This window comes from Crocodylus siamensis, chromosome 1, assembly GCF_052110815.1.
Source record: "Crocodylus siamensis isolate JL-2025a chromosome 1, ASM5211081v1, whole genome shotgun sequence".
Taxonomy (NCBI): Eukaryota; Metazoa; Chordata; order Crocodylia; family Crocodylidae; genus Crocodylus; species Crocodylus siamensis.
Window position 1 is genome coordinate 107,786,430 of NC_143395.1, and position 18,827 is coordinate 107,805,256.

General features: G+C 46.6%; 1 long non-coding RNA gene across 4 annotated transcripts in view; it reads left to right on the top strand.

Annotated features, from left to right (window-relative positions):
• Positions 1-14: 14 nt before the first annotated feature.
• Positions 15-18,827, top strand: part of LOC149873179 (uncharacterized) — a 97,457-nt gene continuing 78,644 nt past the window's right edge. For 3 of the 4 annotated variants that reach the window (XR_016441453.1, XR_016441449.1, XR_016441452.1), the window contains exons 1-2: positions 15-625; positions 3,405-3,571. This is a non-coding gene — a long non-coding RNA (uncharacterized LOC149873179). Of the gene's footprint in view, positions 626-1,950; positions 2,104-3,404; positions 3,572-18,827 lie in introns of all 4 variants that reach the window. The other variant, XR_016441450.1, reaches the window with a different exon arrangement.

The window sequence follows — 18,827 nt, forward strand, 5'->3', positions numbered from 1 at the left end:
CACCCGCACCCTACCGCCGAGCAGGGTACCGTGGGACTTGCGCGTTCCCGCCTGACGCTTTCCCCTGGGTGGCTTCTGACTCCCTGGCGCAGCGGCGGGCCCGGATCTCGCGCAGTAAATGTGAAGGAGACCCTGCCCGCTTTGGCATGCCTTGTGTATATTGTGCAGTTTGTTGGTGACCCACGCAATCAATGTAAGGGGGTCAGCCTGGTCCCTTGCCACACAATTTGCTGGTGACCTGCACAATAAATGCAAAGGGGGTCTCTGGCCTCTTGCTACACCTTGCATATATGGCATAATTCGCTGATCGCCCATGCAATAAATGTAGTGGGGACCCTTGACCCTTTGCTACACTTTGCATATAGCATGCAATTTGCTGGTGACTCATGCAATAAATGTAAAGGGGACCCTGGACCTTTGCTACACTTTGCATATAGCAGGCAATTTGCTGGTGATTCATACATACAGTGGTCAACCAAGGTTCCCCTCCAAAGTGCATGCATGTGTGGCCACGCATGATTTAAAATCTTGCTGCGTGCTTATTAATGCCACGCACCTGCCCAGAGAGGAGCTGGGCACAGAGCACGGTGGAGGCACTGGGGCTGGCGTGGGACCCTTATTCAAGGTAAGCAAAGTGGGATGAGGCAAGGTGAGGGCAGGGGATGGGGCAGAGGGGCTCCTTGCCATGTGCCTCTTTGGCGAGGTGAGGCGAGGGCTGGGGCTGGGGCTGGGGTGGAGGCAAGGTGAGGCAAGGAGGTGGGGGCTGGGGCTGGGGGTTGGTGCTGGGGAACTGCTCTGCTCCCCAGCCCCCATGCGATGTGCCTCGTTGCTCCCTGAGGTGGGGGCTGGGGCTGATACGGGCTCCGGCTGCAGCCTGCAGCAGTGGTAGCTGCCCTGCCTGGAAGCTGTGCACGCTGACTGGGGCCGGGGCCCTCCTGCTGGTGAGTGTGGCAGCGTATCACACTGTCCTGGGGGGAATGTGCTGGGCTCGGCCCCATGTGGAACGTAGCAGGGCCAGCTGCAGGGCAGGCCAGATGCAATTAATTGGCGCCTGCCTGCGGGCTGGATTCATTTGCCTGGCAGGTTGGATTTGACCTCTGAGCTGTATTTTGCCCACCCCGAGATAGGACTTGGGGTTCCCTTCTTTGTGTGCAGACTCCTACTGACTCCTGTAACAGCTCTTGAAAGAATCTTACATGACTGATAGCTTGTCAGTGTGAAATAACTGTAGTTCTCCATAAATACATTACTTTGTAATAGCTTAGCTAACTCTAAGTCTTATTCTTGCAGCCTGGAGTTCTGGGATATTTTGAGTTCAAGGTTTTACCTCCCAATGCGCTTCCCAGCCCCTTTGGGCTCCAGGCCCCTGGCCCTGTTCCACATGTCATCCCAGTCCCCTGGGGTCTCTGGCCTAGGCAAAGCTCCTCTCCATCCATCTCAGTCCCCTGGAGTCCCTGACACCAGACAAGGCTGCTCACCCTCCACTACAGTCCCAGGGTCCCTGACCCTTATAGGGCTCTATGCAGGGTGCCCCTCAGGCACCTGTGGTTTCCAAAGCAGCGCATGCCAAAAGGGGGAGGTGGGACTGAAGCGGTGTGCTCACGTAACAAAGTGGCATGCTCACAGATCACTACACCTTAGAGGGAGCATTGTTTCTCATCAGCTGTAATGTGAACTTGTAAAAGGGTCCACAGCTGCAAAGTGACTATCTCACTGTAAAAAATGTCCTTCCTGCTATAGAAAGAGCCAACCAGTGGCTACAAAATGAGTGCTCAAAAGTGTGTGACAACTCTGTACCTGGTTTCTATCCAGCTTTATTGTGATCATGTAACATGGCCTTTGGAAAGGGGACTGGGACCCTGGTTTAGCCTGGAGGCACTCCCTCAGGAAATGCCCCCTCATAGTTTTCAATTGTATTTATTTATTTATTTATTTATTTATTTTTACTAGAGAAAAACAGCAAAGCCATTCTTCTGTGGCAAAGCCCACAGGCTGAATGGTTTTAACACTAAGGATTCCTGTGTGAAGTCTCCAGGTTTATCCCATGAATCCTGTTGTGTGGCACCCCGCAGCACCCTTAAAAGGATCTCAAAGCATCCCAAGGTACCAAGACTCCCTGGCTGAGAACAGCTGGTCTGGAACAATAGAAGTCTAGAATAACAGTCCAGACTAGTCCAGAATAAAGTGTCTGTGTGTCTGTTGCTGGGAAACACCTCATGCTGTACCAAGCAAGCTACCTTCTGCTCTGGAAGCTGGGCAGCTGCATTTGTTTCTGTAGTAAGTGCAGCTGCCTGAACCCAGCTAATTTTAGCTTGGAAGGGGCATAGGAGAAAATTCAGGGTTTTCTTGCCATCTTATTTTAGGTCTGGGGAGATGCAACCCCAGTAATGTTTTAGCTTCTCATGCCTTGTGTTGCAGAAGTAGGGGGGAGGGAGAGGAACTTGCTTGTTTTGCTCAACAGGGCAGAAGGAAGCAAAGCGGCTATCTGGCTCCTTTTGCTTCCTCTTTCCTCCCTTTGTTTTTGTCAAAGTTGTTAGGTGCTTTGGTCCCATAAACTGGTGCCCCAGTTGCTCCCTGTTCATTAGACTGTTGTGTCTCTCCTACTGCTGAAGCTGTCTTCCGGTTCCCTGTTGCACACTTTAACCAATAGACTATTATGCAAAAGGTGGCACAACTGCTAGTGTAGCAGGTAGTCCCCTTTGTACATTTCCCTTCTGGACATAGATATAACAGAAGCCCCTTCTTGCCTGCAGTCCCCCAGTCATTGCATTGGTGTGGTAAGGCTCAGAGCAATCCAGAAAGCTGAAGTGGCTTTCTGTAGAAGAAACCTAGAAACTGCATCTATATACCAGTTAAGTTCAGTGTCACTAAAGAAAATAGAAGAACTAAAATATCCACTGCAAAGACTGTAAATACATCCTGTGCTAACCTAACTCATTTACTGTCCCCAGTAGTCTTTGATCCTCACTCTCTCACATTGCATTTTTATATATTTCTCACAGTGCATCTTTATATTTCATCTGTCTCATCTTTACCATGGCATTTTGTATTTTATACTTTTAAACTCCTAAGGAATGTACTCCCTGTAGAATGAAGTTACACTCTGGACCACTGTTAAAACTGCATTGAAACTGTAATTGTAAAGTGATAAAATCTGTTATATTGGGTGGTCCCTTGAGTGAATGCGAGCGAATAATGATCAGCAGTAGACAATAGCCTAACCAAAGGAACTCCATTTTAAGCTAACCAAGCTAAAGAACTGATTCTTGGAACTGAGCACTCATCTTGTAACCCATGACAATACAGCCATTAAGTCAATAAGTCAAGGGTGGGTGGACTCCCAAAACTTCAGGTACCAGCAGTCAGAGACCCCTGTGACTAACAACTGTCATGTACTATTCAAGACCCACATAGGACAGAGACCTCCAGATTGGGTAGCCAAGATGATGCTGAGAGATCACACAAGTCTGCCGGAAAGGGATAAAAGGCAGTGAAGCGTGACCCTCAGTGGTACCCTCTCATCCATTACCTGACCTACCAGAACAGGAAGACAAGCAGACAACATGCTAAGGTGAGCAGTACCACCCATAACTCAAAGTTTGTATTTATGATTTTATTAGTAACTTCACATCCCATCCAATAAACTAGAATTGACATGATCCCATGAATATGTCCTTTGTAGCCAACACTAGGGCTGAGATTGAAAGCTTTCAGTACTGCTTTATTACTGTCTATCCCCCTGTCTAAACCAAAATATGACCTACATAGGAAGGTCATCGTGCTAGCACATAGGCAAATTAACAAATGGGCCAGTGGGGCCCTGGCCCATGACCCTCTGCCAATTAGATACTTTTTAAAATTGTTTCCATATTCCAAGCTAAATTAGCCAAAAGAAATTCCAAATCCTATAGTCAGTCTAGAACCATAACTACTACAGGCAAACATCCTCCACCCCCATCTGGGGCTTCAGATGTTTCTAAAACTTTTGGCGGGCATCCTACTTGCAGGCCCAAGCCCAGAGGCTTGGGGTTCAGATGCCCCTAATTTTTCTTGCCCTCAGCTGTCAGGGGCAAGCCAGGGAGAAGTCTCCCATTTCCATAAAGAAGTCTTAAAGCCAAGACCGTTCCACTCCAGCAGCTAAGTAGGACGTTTACTATATATTACCTTGGCAGGTACTATACCTGTCCAGGAGAGCGGTCTTCCCCAATGTGGCTAAGAAGACCACCTCCATGGTCACAGTGTTTCTTTTGCCAGATAAGCATATTGATCCGGGCCAAGAAGCAATTAGAGACCCCTCTGCTAATTAGAGATCTTTTTTTAAATAATTTTTTTGTGTTCCAAGCCGAATCAGCCAAATCAAGTCCAAATCCTTAAGTCAGTCCAGAACCATAAGTGGTCCTATTATCAGCAAACATCCTGTACCCCTACCAGGGGCTTCAGATATTTCCAAAGTCTTTTGGCAGGCATCCTATGTGCAGGCCCAAGCCTGGATGCTCCCAAGTTTCACCTGCCCTCAGTCATATGGCTGCAGATGCAAACTAGGGAGGAGCCTCCAATTTCCATAAAGTGGGCTTTAAGCCTCAGCACCACAGCAGGTACTAAACCGCACCAGAAGAACAGTTATCCCTGGGGACACTTGTGGAAAACTGCCTTCATGGACTCAGATACACGGTATTTTGTTTTGGTAAAAATATATGTCTGTATATCAGGGATGGGCAAAATGCGGCTGCATACAACCTGCCAAGCCATTCTATCCAGCCCGCAAGGCCCCTAAAAAATTTAGAAAATTAATAGTTATCTGCCCCTGGCTGCCTGTCACGTGGCCCTTGATGGCTTGCCAAAACTCAGTAAATGGCCCTCTGCCCCAAATAATTGCCTGCCCCTGCTGTTTATACAGATCTATACCACACACATTAGTATTTTTCCCCACCCAAGTATCTGATTTCATTATTGCTAAATATAATATAACTGCTTTTCAATTTTGACCCAGTTCTAATTCACTCACTGCCAGGCTACAGGAAGCAATATAAAACAAATAAGAAGACAGCTTATCTATACCCTGAAAATATGTAGATAAATATGTAAATAAGTGCATTTCTTATTTACTTTATATTGCTTACTGTAGCTCTGCAGTGAGTGAATGAGAACTGGGTCATAGACCTCCAAAGTAATACACCCGTTGTACAGCATGGCCCAGCTTGTGTAGCTTCTCAGTGATGGGCCACAGCCACCCTGTGCACGTGGGGATGCTGCCTGGCTGGGGCAGGACGCTGGGCTCAGGGGGCTTCCCTGTCCAGGATTGGCCTCCCGCATGCTGAGCAAAGTGCAGACAGGACAGAGTCATCCCTGGTGCAGGGGCTTGGCCACGGGAGCCCTCTCAAACCTAGAAACAGCTACCATGGCTGCCTTAGCCTGCCTGGATCCCGGCCTTGCCCACCCATAACTCCCCTCAAGGGGCCAGATCTGGGGCAGGCATTGCACAGAGCCGCTGCACTGCAGGCTCCCAGCTGGCTTGGCCCTGAGCTGCAGCAGCTGTTCCCAGAGCCTGGGGAACAGCCTGCGGTTGCAGCTTCTACTCGCGCTGTACCTGTCTGGCACAGAGACCAAGCAGGGAGCTCCCTGGGCCCGGCATCCTGCCCCAGCCAGGCGGTGTTCCTTCGTGGGCAGGGTGGCTTCACCTCCCCCCCCATGGAGCTGTGTAGGCTGGCTGGGCCCCACCTCCGGTGCTGCTGGGCCCCCTGCTGTCGCCCGAGTATCAGAGCCCTGGGGCAGCCTCTGGTCCCTGCTTGACACCAGCTCTCTATTTACTGATTTAAAAAAAAAAAAAAATGTATGTACCCCTTCCACCCCAGTTTTGTTTTTGTGGTGTGCTGGCACTCCAGCACTTTACAAGGTAGACATTGTGTTGTTTTCAGCACTTCAGCCAAAAAAGGGTTGCCTACCCCTGCTCTAGAGCCATAATGAAGAAATGTATTTGTATTGCTACTTATGCCCCTTTCTAAGCAAGCCTGAAAATTGCATGAGCACATTGCCTTTAACATCATTAGGAAAGTAATTGCACTGAAGGGTAAATATGTTTTGATGTGACTTGTGAAAAAAATTGTAACAGTTCACTATACTGGACTAAAATCTAAAAATCAGGTTTAGAACAGGAAAAAAAATGTACTTAGTTTAATCATGGGGAGAAATAGTTGATCTATTTTCCCTTAAGATGCAGCTTGTACCCCCAGGGGTACTTGGGAAGGCCCTAGGGAGTACACATGGGCAGGTGGGGACAGAGTGCTGCCACCCACAGCCCCGCACCACTGCCTCCCAGGAGCAGGTCTGGGGTGGGGTGAAGGCAGCAGTGCCTGTCTGTGGGCTGCACAGGTGCCACCCAGCCAGCTGGATGCCAGGGTAGGGGAAGGGGGGAAGCTCTCACACAGTGTCTGCCACTCACCACACCGCGCTGATGCTGCTGTGTGTCCAGCCAGGCTCCCTGCCCCACCCTGCCCACTCTGCGTCCAGTCACACGCTACTCCCCTCCCCCTTGCTCTGCATCTGGTTGCTGGGGGGTACACTTATTAAAAAAAAAGGTTGAAAAACCCTTAAAGCAGGGGTTTAAGGAAAATAAGCATTATTATATTATCCCTAATTTCTAGTCCTTGTTTCTAGGATTGTTTGCATTTTACTTTAGACTGTCATTGGTTAAATATAATAGTAGTTTGCTGCCTCAGCCTTCCCACCTCCTAGGAGCGTTCTTCTTGGCTACAAAAAGAAGGCTACCTCTTTCGTATTCTTTCTTTGGTCCTATAAATCTTGCACTGTTGAGTGCCCTATGGGTCAGCTTCAACATAAAATGCTTGTCAGCGGAGACTACTTCATAACCTATTAGGGCATTCTCCTGAGAAGCAAGAAATTTGTCCAGAGGACACTTGAACATAACACATGGGAGCAGTGTCAAGAGCAGTGCTCCCAGGGGTAGCAGCTGTGGCCTAGTTGGCAAGGTCAGTGCCTAGAGCTGGTACCCTGCTTGTCCTGTTCATTACACTTCTGCATATTCCTTTCTGCTGAACTTCCACTTGCCTCTTGAGTGCTTTAACCCATAGCCTATTATGTAAAAGACAGTGGTCATGTCACCTTTTGAAGTGAAAGCTATTATGAGTACTGCTCTATAGTGTCAAGCAGACATTAAACATCCACAGAGAATGCCTAATGGACTCGGGTTTATGTGGAGTTCACTCAGGCTTACGTAGAGTTCCAGCTCTGACCTGAACTGCCCAAGAGTTTAGCTGGATTCTAGGTACTTAATTTAGATTACATCTTAGATTACATCTGAGTATATGCAGAAACAATCTAAAGTTAGTGTGTATGTATGTATGTGTGTGTATATATATGAGAGAGAGTGATTATGTGCATGCATGTGCGCGTGCACCTCCCCCGCCAGGACTTTTCTCTCAGCTATAACTGCTACTATATCAGGCCTCTGTTGGGTGTAGCTATATTAGCATAATATGAAAAAGTACACTCTGGTCTGACACGGCTATGCAACCCTTTTAATGCTTTTAATGTTTTTAAGCTCTGAATATATACAAACTCTTGTATATAGGTCTCCGTAGATAAAGACTCTGGCCTCCATGGAGGAGGGTTTTGATACTGTTTTCGCACAGTTCTGTTTTACAACACACATAGACCATCCTTTACCCCACCCCAGAGCAAACATCTATTTAAACCAACTTGTTTACCAGTGCATAGGTAAACATATGTCCCTCCCAGTTTGCTTGTATATTATTTTATAGATAAGTCACTTACACAAACACAAACTGAAAATACAAAAAAAAATACATGCATCATCATTTAACAAATAAGGAAAAAAAGAACTATGGACACCAGTTGTTCAAATTGTTTCAAACTCCTTAGCAAAATATCTTGAAGAAATTACTTTAATTTCTCCCTGAAATTTTTCAGGTATACGTGGCAGGGATCATCAGGTGGCACTTCTGCACTACGACCCAGAGACTTGCTTTACACTAGTTTTGATAAAGCACAGACCAAAATTTACTTTCTGAATTACTTGTCTTGTACTAACAACTTCATTTTTTTCTATCAAATTACAGTTTATTTAAATAAAGTTTAAAGTTTGAATAAATTATTAGACAAAAGGAATTTTTACAATGTACTGTAAAAGTTGATAGCTTTTTGACTATTCTTACCACAAACAATCCGAATTTTGCTAAGCCAATTTGCAACTGTTTAGGATATATTTATACCTTAAATTTGTATTATTCTTTTAAGCGATGGAAAGTAGCGTGAAGAGTTTGAATAATAGGATTTAACAAATACAAATGAGACAACATTGAACAACCAGGCAAATTATATTTAAAAGTTGCAAGACAATCAAAGCACAAACAAAATACTATACATGAATGTATGCTCAACAGTCAATATTTTAGTGATGAATCCTTGTGACAGTTTGAGGAATCAGTGCAACTTGAGTTCTCACTGATATTGTGAAATTGTCACTGTAAATGTTTTTTATTGTTAAATGCCTTTATCAATGCCTTGATCTACTCTGCAAAGGTTTGCTGACAAACTTCCTGGTAAGGATGTAGCTATGGTTTGTCAGATATGCTGACAGCGGCTTATTGTTAGATTAGTTTTTATCATTCAAAGAGGTGTTGCAACTACATTGCCTGGAAAAAATCTTTGTGCCAGCTTATACTATGTTTCCTTTAGGGGTTTCTGCCAACATAGCTATGGCAACATAGCCAATATGACAGCAACTCCCTAATGTAGAAAAGTCCTATGTGTACCCTTCATGCGCTGGACTGGCTGTGTCATATTTCTGCCTAAGTAGGGCCAATGGTTGACGTTTAGAGCTCAATTCAAAGTGACTTACCTTAGAATAATAAATTTCTTTGAGACTGGGGCAGATACTTCTTCCTCTTCTCTAAAGGGAAGGAATAAAAGAAGAGTATAGATGAGAAACAGAAGAGAATTAAACTTATTTTTAACAAGACAGAGAAGTGATAAAGCAAAGCTTAAAAAGGCCTCACTGGGAGAAGACTGAGGGGACATATAGGAAGTTTTGAGCAGGAGGGAAAATCATTAACATACTTCTGTAGCAGGGGAGAATCTTTTCTTCTGGAGGACTGATCAAAGTCAGAGAAAAAAACCAAGAGCTGCTGGCCTGGTTTACTAAACACATGTGAATGCCTAAGCTTCCTGAAGGAAAGGTGAGTTAGAGAGGGGCATTGTGTTTAGGGATTTATTGCTTTGGTTTTTTTTCTAATGGTCTGTAGCCTCTTGTGCTTTATCTATTAGGAAGGTTATGATATAATCCCACCTGTTACATCTTGGTGTAATTGCTGGTCCCAACTGAGGTTAAAGCAGGGAATGCTGAGCTCCAGATAACCTTTTAGGCCTTTAAAAAAGAAAAAAAAAGGTCAATTGGTTATAGAAACAGAATTATATTACAGGAAAAATAAAAGTGAGAGAGGGTAATGATGTATGCTGAAACTGCCAGAATTGTTCTATATCTACATATTTATTTACATGGATCACGTGCCTTTCTGAAGGGTTAAACTGTAACCACAAGTTTCACAGTTACAGTGAGACTCTGAGAAAGACTCTTTTTAGGCTACAGTGGGGACAAATGAGATCAGGACTGGCCTTAGGGACAGACAGTTGAACTTTGAGTTATAGCCTCACTGAGAGGTGCTAGGGAAGTGAGCCTGCATCTGCACAGTGAATTTAGCAACTTCAAGTTGGGGATAGTACCTGGGCTTTAGGCAGAGTCTAGAAACATAAAATACCAGGATATCTAGTAGCTGATGAATGGTCAAAAAGAGAGTCTCATGCCCAGATGTCCATTAGGGCTGCATGAAGCTTTGGTCCCCGATTCAATTTGGTGGAGATTTGGCCCGATTCTGCAGCCGAATATCCAAATCCGTATCAAATCAGGAGACCCTCTAATCTCTCCGAATCTAATTGGAACTGATTTGGAAGAAACACTTCTGGTACACTTCTGGGTCTGCTGGGGAGTGTACTGTCCCCACACCCGTGCCCTCCTGGCTTGGGGACTGGTGCCTCCTGGGTCTTGGGGGGGGGCACTTGGGGTCCCCCTGTGGCCAATCGCCAAGCAAGGGAACTGCAGGGGGGCCCCCTCAGCACATTCCCCAGCAGACTTGGAAGTGGACTAGAAATACTGTTCCACTTCTGGGTTCACCGCTGAGCATGCGGGGGGCCCTACTATGCTCCTGTGGGATGCTCCATCCACCCCAGCATCACAGCATTCATGAGCCGTGTTTGGTACCTCGAGGTATGTAGAAAAAACATTCAAAGCAGTGTCTATGGCTGAATTGCTGATTCTCTGAAACAGCTTCGAATCTTCAGATTTGGATTCAGCTGAATTGAATTGGGGACAGTGATCCAAATCAACAAATCGAATAACTGTCCCCAATTCGGGCTGAATCCAAATTGAATATGCCCTGTTTCGCACACCCATAATGTTCATGGATCCTGCAGGCTCAGGAGTGAACCCGACAATGACAGTAACATCTCTGAGCAGTGGCTGAGTTCTCTAAGGAGCCTATGCTCTGAGACAGACTTGCCATGTGGACTACCCTAGTTCAAGGAACCCAGAGCTTCCAGGGTCCCTGACTTTAGTGTAGGCACTGCTAGTTTCATTTATAGCTCTTTAGATACAAATTTCTACCTTCTCTTTTTCTCTACTGAAAAAAATAACAATACTTAAAAATTTCAGAAACATTTCCATGATTCAGCAATAATTGAACATGAAAGGAAACTTGGAAGGCAAATTGTCCACAAGATAGTCCTCTGGAAAAAAAAAAAAATGACTTGATTTCTTTCACTTGTTTAGAGATGTCAAAAGGTCTAATTACAAGATTGCCTTAGGTCTAACCCTTTTTGACAACACGATGAATCAGACATAAGAAAATGTACATATTTGCTGTACTGCTTCTCCCACTCTTACTTCCTTATTTTCCATCCTCTGTTTTTATTCAAAGGTCAACAGGAATTACCAGTGTCCAGGGAACAGCAGTACGTGTTAAACACAATAAGAACCAGAAGCAGGGTCTTTCTCACATTGCGGCTGTAGGAACAGATATATAGTGCATCTTGTTTAAGGATTTTTAGTGTGTGAGAGGCGACAGCATCAATATGCTGTATACCAAGCCTCTGCCCTATTTAGTTCAATAAAACAGACTCATGCACATTAATATTATACTGTAAATGTCAAGGGGTGGGGACCCAGGAGCGGCCGTGATTTCTCCTGGCCGTGATTTCTACCGTGCCAAGTTGTCTGTTTAGCACCCTCGTTCTCGCCCGCCATGACTTTGATGGTTCTATAATATTAATGGGAGGCTGCCTTCACTTGACCCCTTGGACCCGCTGCTCTTGCCCTTCTGGTCCCTGCCCTACATGAATGGATTCTGGTGCACTCAACCCTATGGGCGTCGCGTGGCTCCTTCCACTCCTAATACCATGCCCCAAGCCTGTCAGGTGTTCCAGACGTTATCGTGTCTATACTCTTCCTTAGTGACCCCTTCCGGGGTGTCTTACTCGTATGCTCGCCCTCACTGGGCTCTCTAATATTATACGCGCCCTCACCGGGGGCTTCTCAATAAGCTCGCCCCCTTCCAGGGCCTCCCAGTAGGCTTGCCCCCACTTTTTGGGGCCTCTCTATAGGTTTGGCCCCTCTTTGGGGCCTCTCTATAGGTTTGCCCCCTCTTTGGGGCCTCTCCTGTACAGGCAGTGCCCCACTGGGGCCTGTCTCCCCATGCTCGCTGTCTCCCCTACTGCTCAGGCTGCAAGAGAGGAACTGTCTGCTAGGCTTCAGCCTGGCTGTTTATATACTCCAGGCCCTGCCCCCTCCTGGTCAGCTGACCAACTGTGGTTGCCCCAGCAACCGGCACCTGTATCCCTTCATAGGAGCAGAGCACCAGAGTGCCCCTGTGACACACCTCCCCCCTTAAGTTCATAACTCACCAGGGCCGCTCTTCCATTTTGCGAGGTGTGGTATCCCTCAAGGGTTCTTCTCTTAGCCTTTCATTCTACCTTCACCAGCTCACGTAATGGAGGTGGAGGTTTTTAGGCGCCTCCAACTCGCCTTTTCCCCAAGGCACACCACATGGGATTATCCGGGATGTGCCCGCCAAAGGTAGTCCCGCCACATTAGCCAACCTTGGTAGATTGCACCCTTCGCTGGCTAAGCTTCTGTCTTCCCTCCGAAGCCTCCTTTCTTTTTCCACCCCACCTGGGTCCTTTCTTCCTGGTAAGTTGTCAGGTTCCTGATCTCTCCCTGTCTTCCTGGATGTCTTGGAGCTTGCCCCATATCTCCCACTGGCACTTCAGTGCCTTCTGGGCATCTTCTTCACTCCAAAATTCCACTCCTCCCTGGCCAGTGGATCTCCTCCCGGCCCCTCATAAATTGCTATATAGGCCACCCTTCCTATTCTGGCCTCAAGGATCCTTTTTAGTGTCCTCCACTTGGTATGTCTAGGCAGGCCATTCACATATAGCTGAGGTCTTTTCTTAGTCTCAGGTCTTCCCTTAACAAATTGCTCCTTCTCCCTTCTCTCCAGACCCTCAGGTCCATCTTCTTTCTTAGGCTGAGCTATTCCCCTGTTTACGGAGCCTATTTCTGACATCTGCCGCCTCGGACTAGGGGTTTTCCCTGTCTTTCCTGTATATATTGGGCGTGTGGGTTCCCTCTGAGGGGGAATGCGTTTGTCCCCGTTATTTCTCCCTCTATTAAATTGGTTATTTCGGGCTGCTCTGGCCAAAAAAGGCTCCTTCTCCCTTACTCTGCAGTAAGGATAGCTTCCTCAATTGACACCTTAACTGGTTCATTTCTTGAATGTGGCGATCCCGCCACTGGTCCCATCTTAAATCCCAATATTTCTGAGCCGCCGACAGAGCCTCTCTCTTTAGGGCTTCCCATTTCTCTTTTACGGAGCTCTCTTCCTTAGGACTCCTCCCTGGCTCTTCTGGCCCAGCTCCCTCTCTACGGCCTTCCGGATTCTTGGCCCTGGGCAGTTCTTCTCTTTCTAAGCATCACATAAGTTTGGGCCAGATGTTCTCAACTTGTGCCTCTGCTTGCTTCATGAGTAACCCCCTCTCATGTAACTCAGATTTAGTGGCTCTCACGTACCCCGCTAGTTGAATTTCAAGAGCCTCCAGCCTTTCCCTTAGGGTATTCGTATTCTTCACAGTCTGCAGTTCTTGCCCTGCTATTCCCTCCTCCTTTGACCTCCCAACTTCCTTGAGCTCTTGGATGTTTATGGCCATCTGATTATTTGCCTCCTGCAGTCTTTTATTGTTGGCCTCCAACCTCTGAACCTCTTTCCTTACAGCCTGTATTTCTACCTGTAGTTGTCTCTTTTCTGCAGTTATACCCTCATCTTTAGCCTGCCTTTCCTCTAACAGGGTTCTAAGTGACTGTACCTGTTCTCCCAGGTGGCCTTTCTCTGTCTCCAGAATCTGTACTTGAACCCTTAACCCATCATTCTCTTTCTTGCAGTCTGCTAGCTCCCCTTCAAGGGATAGATATTGGGCGCGCAGCATCTCATGGCTTACCGTAAAGGCTTTTACCTTTTCCATTTCTCGCGCTATCACTTTGCTATTTTCCTCCGTTTGGGTACGGCTTTCACTTAGTTCTTCTTGCAGCTGACCAAGCAGTTGTTCGGCCCCCAAACATCTCTCTTGCCATTTCTCCAGGTCCTCATGTAGCCCTTCTGTTTGGTCCACTTGGGTGTGGACTTCCTTTTGTAGGACTGCTATTATGCCTCTGGCCACTTCCAGCTTCTGCTGCATCTCTTGCTGTTCCCCTGCCTGAATTGTGCCACCCTCAGGAGACTGTGCTATCCAGGCCTTCATTTCTGCCTGCATCTTTTGCAGCCTTTCCTCCGTCTCTTGACCTTTCTGAGCCTCCTGAGCGAGCAGTCGTTCTATTTCCCGAGTCTTCTCTGCCTCCGCCGCCATCAGGCATCTAATTTCTTTTGTTCCCCCTTCTTTCTTACTTAGCGATGTTTGTCACTAATGTCGCTGCCTTAGCCTCAGCTCCCTTTCTCTGGGCCTCTGCTAGGGCTAGGTTGTGCTCTAATTGCGCTACCTTTTCTTTCATTACCTCAATTCTCAACTGCCCAACAAAATTTCTGGCCCCTGGTGGTCCGTCGCTCCTTTATGCACCATTATTGCCCTGACCTCATTTCCCTAGCTCAGAGCCTCCGTCTTAGTTGCCGAATTCCCAGCAATGGGTATCCTCCCTTCGCCCCACCGCCGAGCTGTGGTAAAACTCTCTTTCTACCAGCGTCCGTCTTTATCTTAGCCCTGGGTTCATTTTTCCCTTTTAAGGGACTCGGGTTCCTTCCCCGCGCACGGCCAGCTTCCCGGCCAATGCACCACTTTGTCATGGGGCGGGGACCCAGGAGTGGCCATGATCTCTCCTGGCGCCCCTACCGTGCCAAGTTGTCTGTTTAGCACCCTTGTTCTCGCCTGCCATGACTTTGATGGTTCTATAATATTAATGGGAGGCTGCCTTCACTTGACCCCTTGGACCCAGTGCTCTTGCCCTTCTGGTCCCTGCCCTACATGAATGGATTCTGGTGCACTCAACCCTATGGGCGTCACGTGGCTCCTTCCACCCCTAATACCACGCCCCAAGCCTGTCAGGTGTTCCGGACGTTATCGTGTCTATACTCTTCCTTAGTGACCCCTTCCGGGGCATCTTACTCATATGCTTGCACTCACCGGGCTCTCTAATCTCGTACGCGCCCTCACCGGGGGCCTCCCAGTAGGCTCGGCCCCCCCTCTTTGGGGCCTCTCCCATACAGGCAGTGCCCCACTGGGGCCTATCTCCCCACGCTCACGCGCTCTCGCCCGCGCTGGGGCCTGTCTCTCTGTGCTTCCCGGAGTCAGGTTGCCCGCACTGGGGCCTTGTCTCCTGCACTTCCCGCAGTTGGGGCTCAGGGGGCCATAGCCGTACCTGGTCCCCTGACCCTCCTCATGGGTCTTATGCCCACTGGGCTTTACTCCCGATGCTGCCCCTCTGGGCTGGGGTTGGGACACCCCACTAGCTTCTCCCGACTTTGCCCACGCTGGGCTGGGGTCGGGACACCCCAAAACGCAGCGCCGCTCTCCAGTGCACAAACGCCTGTGCCTTCCCTGGCACCAAATTACTGCGCCCTCGCAGGGCACCAGGAACCCCCACGCTACTGGGGAGTCCCCCTGAGGCCTCCTCCAACACCTACAGCCTCTCCTGGTCCTCCGGTTTAACAATAACAAAACAGGAAACACAAAGCCCTGAGCCAACTGGCTACAATGCAAAATAATTACCAGTGATGTGAAGAAAGCTGTACAATGAAAATACAAATATTATTGTACCTGGTTCTTCAAGCTGAACCCCTTCAAAGAAACAGGTGGTAAACTTGGCAAACCTCTGTTAGCAAAATCATCACTCATGCTGATTTTTTGGAGAACAACAGACTTAAAACAACACTATGCAACATCCAGTTCATACAGTACTATATATATGCCTATCACACATACATAAAGGCATGCGACTCTTGTGAAAGGAGAAGCCTTTATACCGTTGTGGGATGTTTTCTTTTTTGATAAAAGGCACCTTATCTCCATGCAGAAAATATAAAATTGACACATTTTTCTTTTTGCTGAAGTATTTTACAGATCTTCTAACACATATTGGCAACACAATTACTCTTGTTAGGCAAAAATATTGAGGGAAAAAACAGGCCATTCACCATGTTTGGTAGCTCAATCCCTTCTGGACTATCGTTAGTCATTTAGACGAAGTACAGACAGTCAAAAAGCCCGAGGCTGAATTGATTTAGTCTTTGCACATTAGTTTAAGCTGCAAAGATTGAACTAATAAGCAAATGAACAGACCAGTGCCATGGCAAAGAAGTTTGGTGCCCAGGGCAAAGCCCACAGCAACAGCCCAACTTCACTCCATGCACAGGTTTGGGAGGCACATGCATACTCATGCTTAACTGGGAGTGCATGCAGTGAGAGGAATCACCCTCCCTGCATCCCCACGTCCCCTCCCAAATGAGCTACTTGCTCGTGGCTCTTTCCCATGCCCTGCCCTGGCTGGGCAGCACCTGTTGGCACGCCTTTGCTTCAGCACCTGGGGCAGTTGCCCTGTTGCTGCTCCCCCCCCTGCTTGCTACAGCACTGGAACAGACATTCACTTTTGATTCAGGAAATGCAACCACATGCCTGCATTGGCTCAAGCCAGAAGCTAGATGGTGCTAGAGCATGGCTATCTGGCCTGTGTGTTTGCTTCCTATTTCTGCTGCCCCTGAGGTCTCTGAGATTTGCAGTCCATAATCAGAACAGCAGGACTATGCAGGGTTGCTTTCTCTTCCTGCTTCCAGGTGCCTCTGGGATTTGCAGTCCACAGTTTCAGCCAGCAGTAAGTAAGCAGGGCAGGGCAGGGCAGCTCTATTCTTGGGGGAAGGAGAGTCTAACCCCACTCTCTTGCCCCAAACACCAGCCAGAGTCTGCTTGGAGGGGCCAGTGAGCCAGCCTTCACTGCATCAGCTAGGGAGCAGAGGGGCAGGGCGAGCCCTACTCTCTGAAGCAGACAGCACAGCCCAGCCCAGGGCTGCAAAGCATTCTGGGATGCTGCAGGACTCCGATTTAACATGAACCAGGAAGAGGACTGGGACAAAAGTTTTGTAAACCAGTGTGACCTAAATCCGTTAAGTCTGATACTACATTCAGTCAGGTTTATCTTAAACCAGTTTCAGCCAGTTTGAAACTGGTTTATGTGCACTGAACTTCTGTTCTGTTACAGGTTTAAACCAGCTTCTGATGACTTATAATGCGTAACTTCTGTCCTTAGCCTTAGAGATGTTGTACACCAGTGGTTTTCAACATTTTTTCATTTGTGTGCCTCTAAAAAATTTCAAATGAAGGTGCGGATCCCTTTGCATTTTAAGCATGAGTATTCACATACTTTCGATTGATTATAGTCATCTTTCACAGACCTCTTAGACAGTCTGTAGACCCCCAGGAGTCTTCAGATGACAGGTTGAAAACCACTGTTGTACCACTTGTAGAAGGAAATCTCATTTTAATAGAGAATCATAGAAAAGTATGGCTGTTGTTCATCCCTCTGTCCTGAACCCAGATAAGTATACTTAGATCATCCTTGACAGACATCTGGACAGATACACAAGCTTGTTAAACCAGTTTAAAGCCACAGAGAATAGTTCAAAAGTGTGTATGGGGAAAATCAAATACAATTTTGAACTAGCTCACTGTTATGTGGATACACCAAACATTCCTAGACACAGGTCTGGTTAATTCTCCAGACATCACCCCAGCAGTCCACCCTCATTTGCTCACTGCAAGGCATACTGGGCTGGGTGCTTATTCGCACCCCTTGGTGTGGAGGTACAGCACTTCACACAGCTGTGGATCAGTTCAGAATCAATGACATTTGGGAACTGTGTTCAGTTGTTATGTGTGTCTGCACCCTGTCCCGCAACAATTGTGAACTGGTTCCTAATCGGTGACATTTTGGAATGGTTTAATTGTTATATGTGTCTGTTCTCTTAACATTTAATAAATGGTACATTTATTAGAAGAACTGGAGATACATTAATTTAATCATATTATTTAGTACCCATATTCCAACATATTAGGGCTGTTAGAGGAAACATTTTCAAATACTGCCGCTCTACATTTGTGTGCTAGTGGCAAGTGCTTCTAATTCTTGATAACTGGTTTTATACAACTTTTGTCACATACAGATCATGAAGAATTTTAGACGGGACTAAAGGTATGGTTGGGGCAGCCCATCTCTCCTGAGATATTGTATGTTCAAAGGCCATAATGCTAGTGGCATGCTGGCAGACCAGATGGTAACTTCAAGACTGCTCTCTGGCTGTAGCTTTGGTAGGAATGAGGTTTCTAGTGTCATAGAAATTAAGCCCTGATTAGATCATAGCATCATCTTGTCTCCTTTACATTAGTAGATAGAAAATTTGATATTTTAGATATAGATATTTCTTTCTTCTTTTGTACTACTTACATTGTTTTAAATGCAGGAGCTCTAGAACTTCTTCATTCTATAAGTCACTCATCCTTTCAATAACCTACACAGATGCCTGCGTTAAATCCTGTTCAATTTGCTTTGGGAGGACTTAATACATTTTCAGGACTCTGCTTTGTATGGGAGGATACTTAAGACATTTGTTCTATAGATCTTAGTTATGGCATTTGTGCTAATCTGATAGTGTTAAGTTTTTGAAATTCAGTATCTGTTTTTACCTATTCTAGACTTCAAACAGGTATAATAATCACCAGCATTGTGAATGATGCTACATATATGCTAATAGTTTTCAAAGGCATCACTTTCCAAGTAAATGAAATGATCATTAGGTAAATTAAAGTTCATAATTTTTATCTTTGATTTATTGATATTCAGATTGTTTTGCTTGGCAAAATTTCTAAGGCTTTTTCACTATATATCTTCAGTTGATTTATTTATGAAATTGTTGCCTTCTGTGAAGTTTCCAAGTTTATTTGACAGATTATCAGAGTGGAAGTGGATACAGTTTAAACAGACAGCAAACTTGGAAACTCAGTAAATGTCAGTCTGAAACAAGATAGGAAATAGATTTCATAGACATTAGGGCTGGAAGGGACCTCGGAAGATCATCGATTCCAGCCCCCCGCCCAAAGGGCAGGAAATCAGCTGGGATCATAGGATCCCAGCAAGATAAGCATCCAATTTGCTCTTGAAGGTGTTCAATGTAGGTGCTTGAACCACCTCTGATGGCAGACTGTTCCAG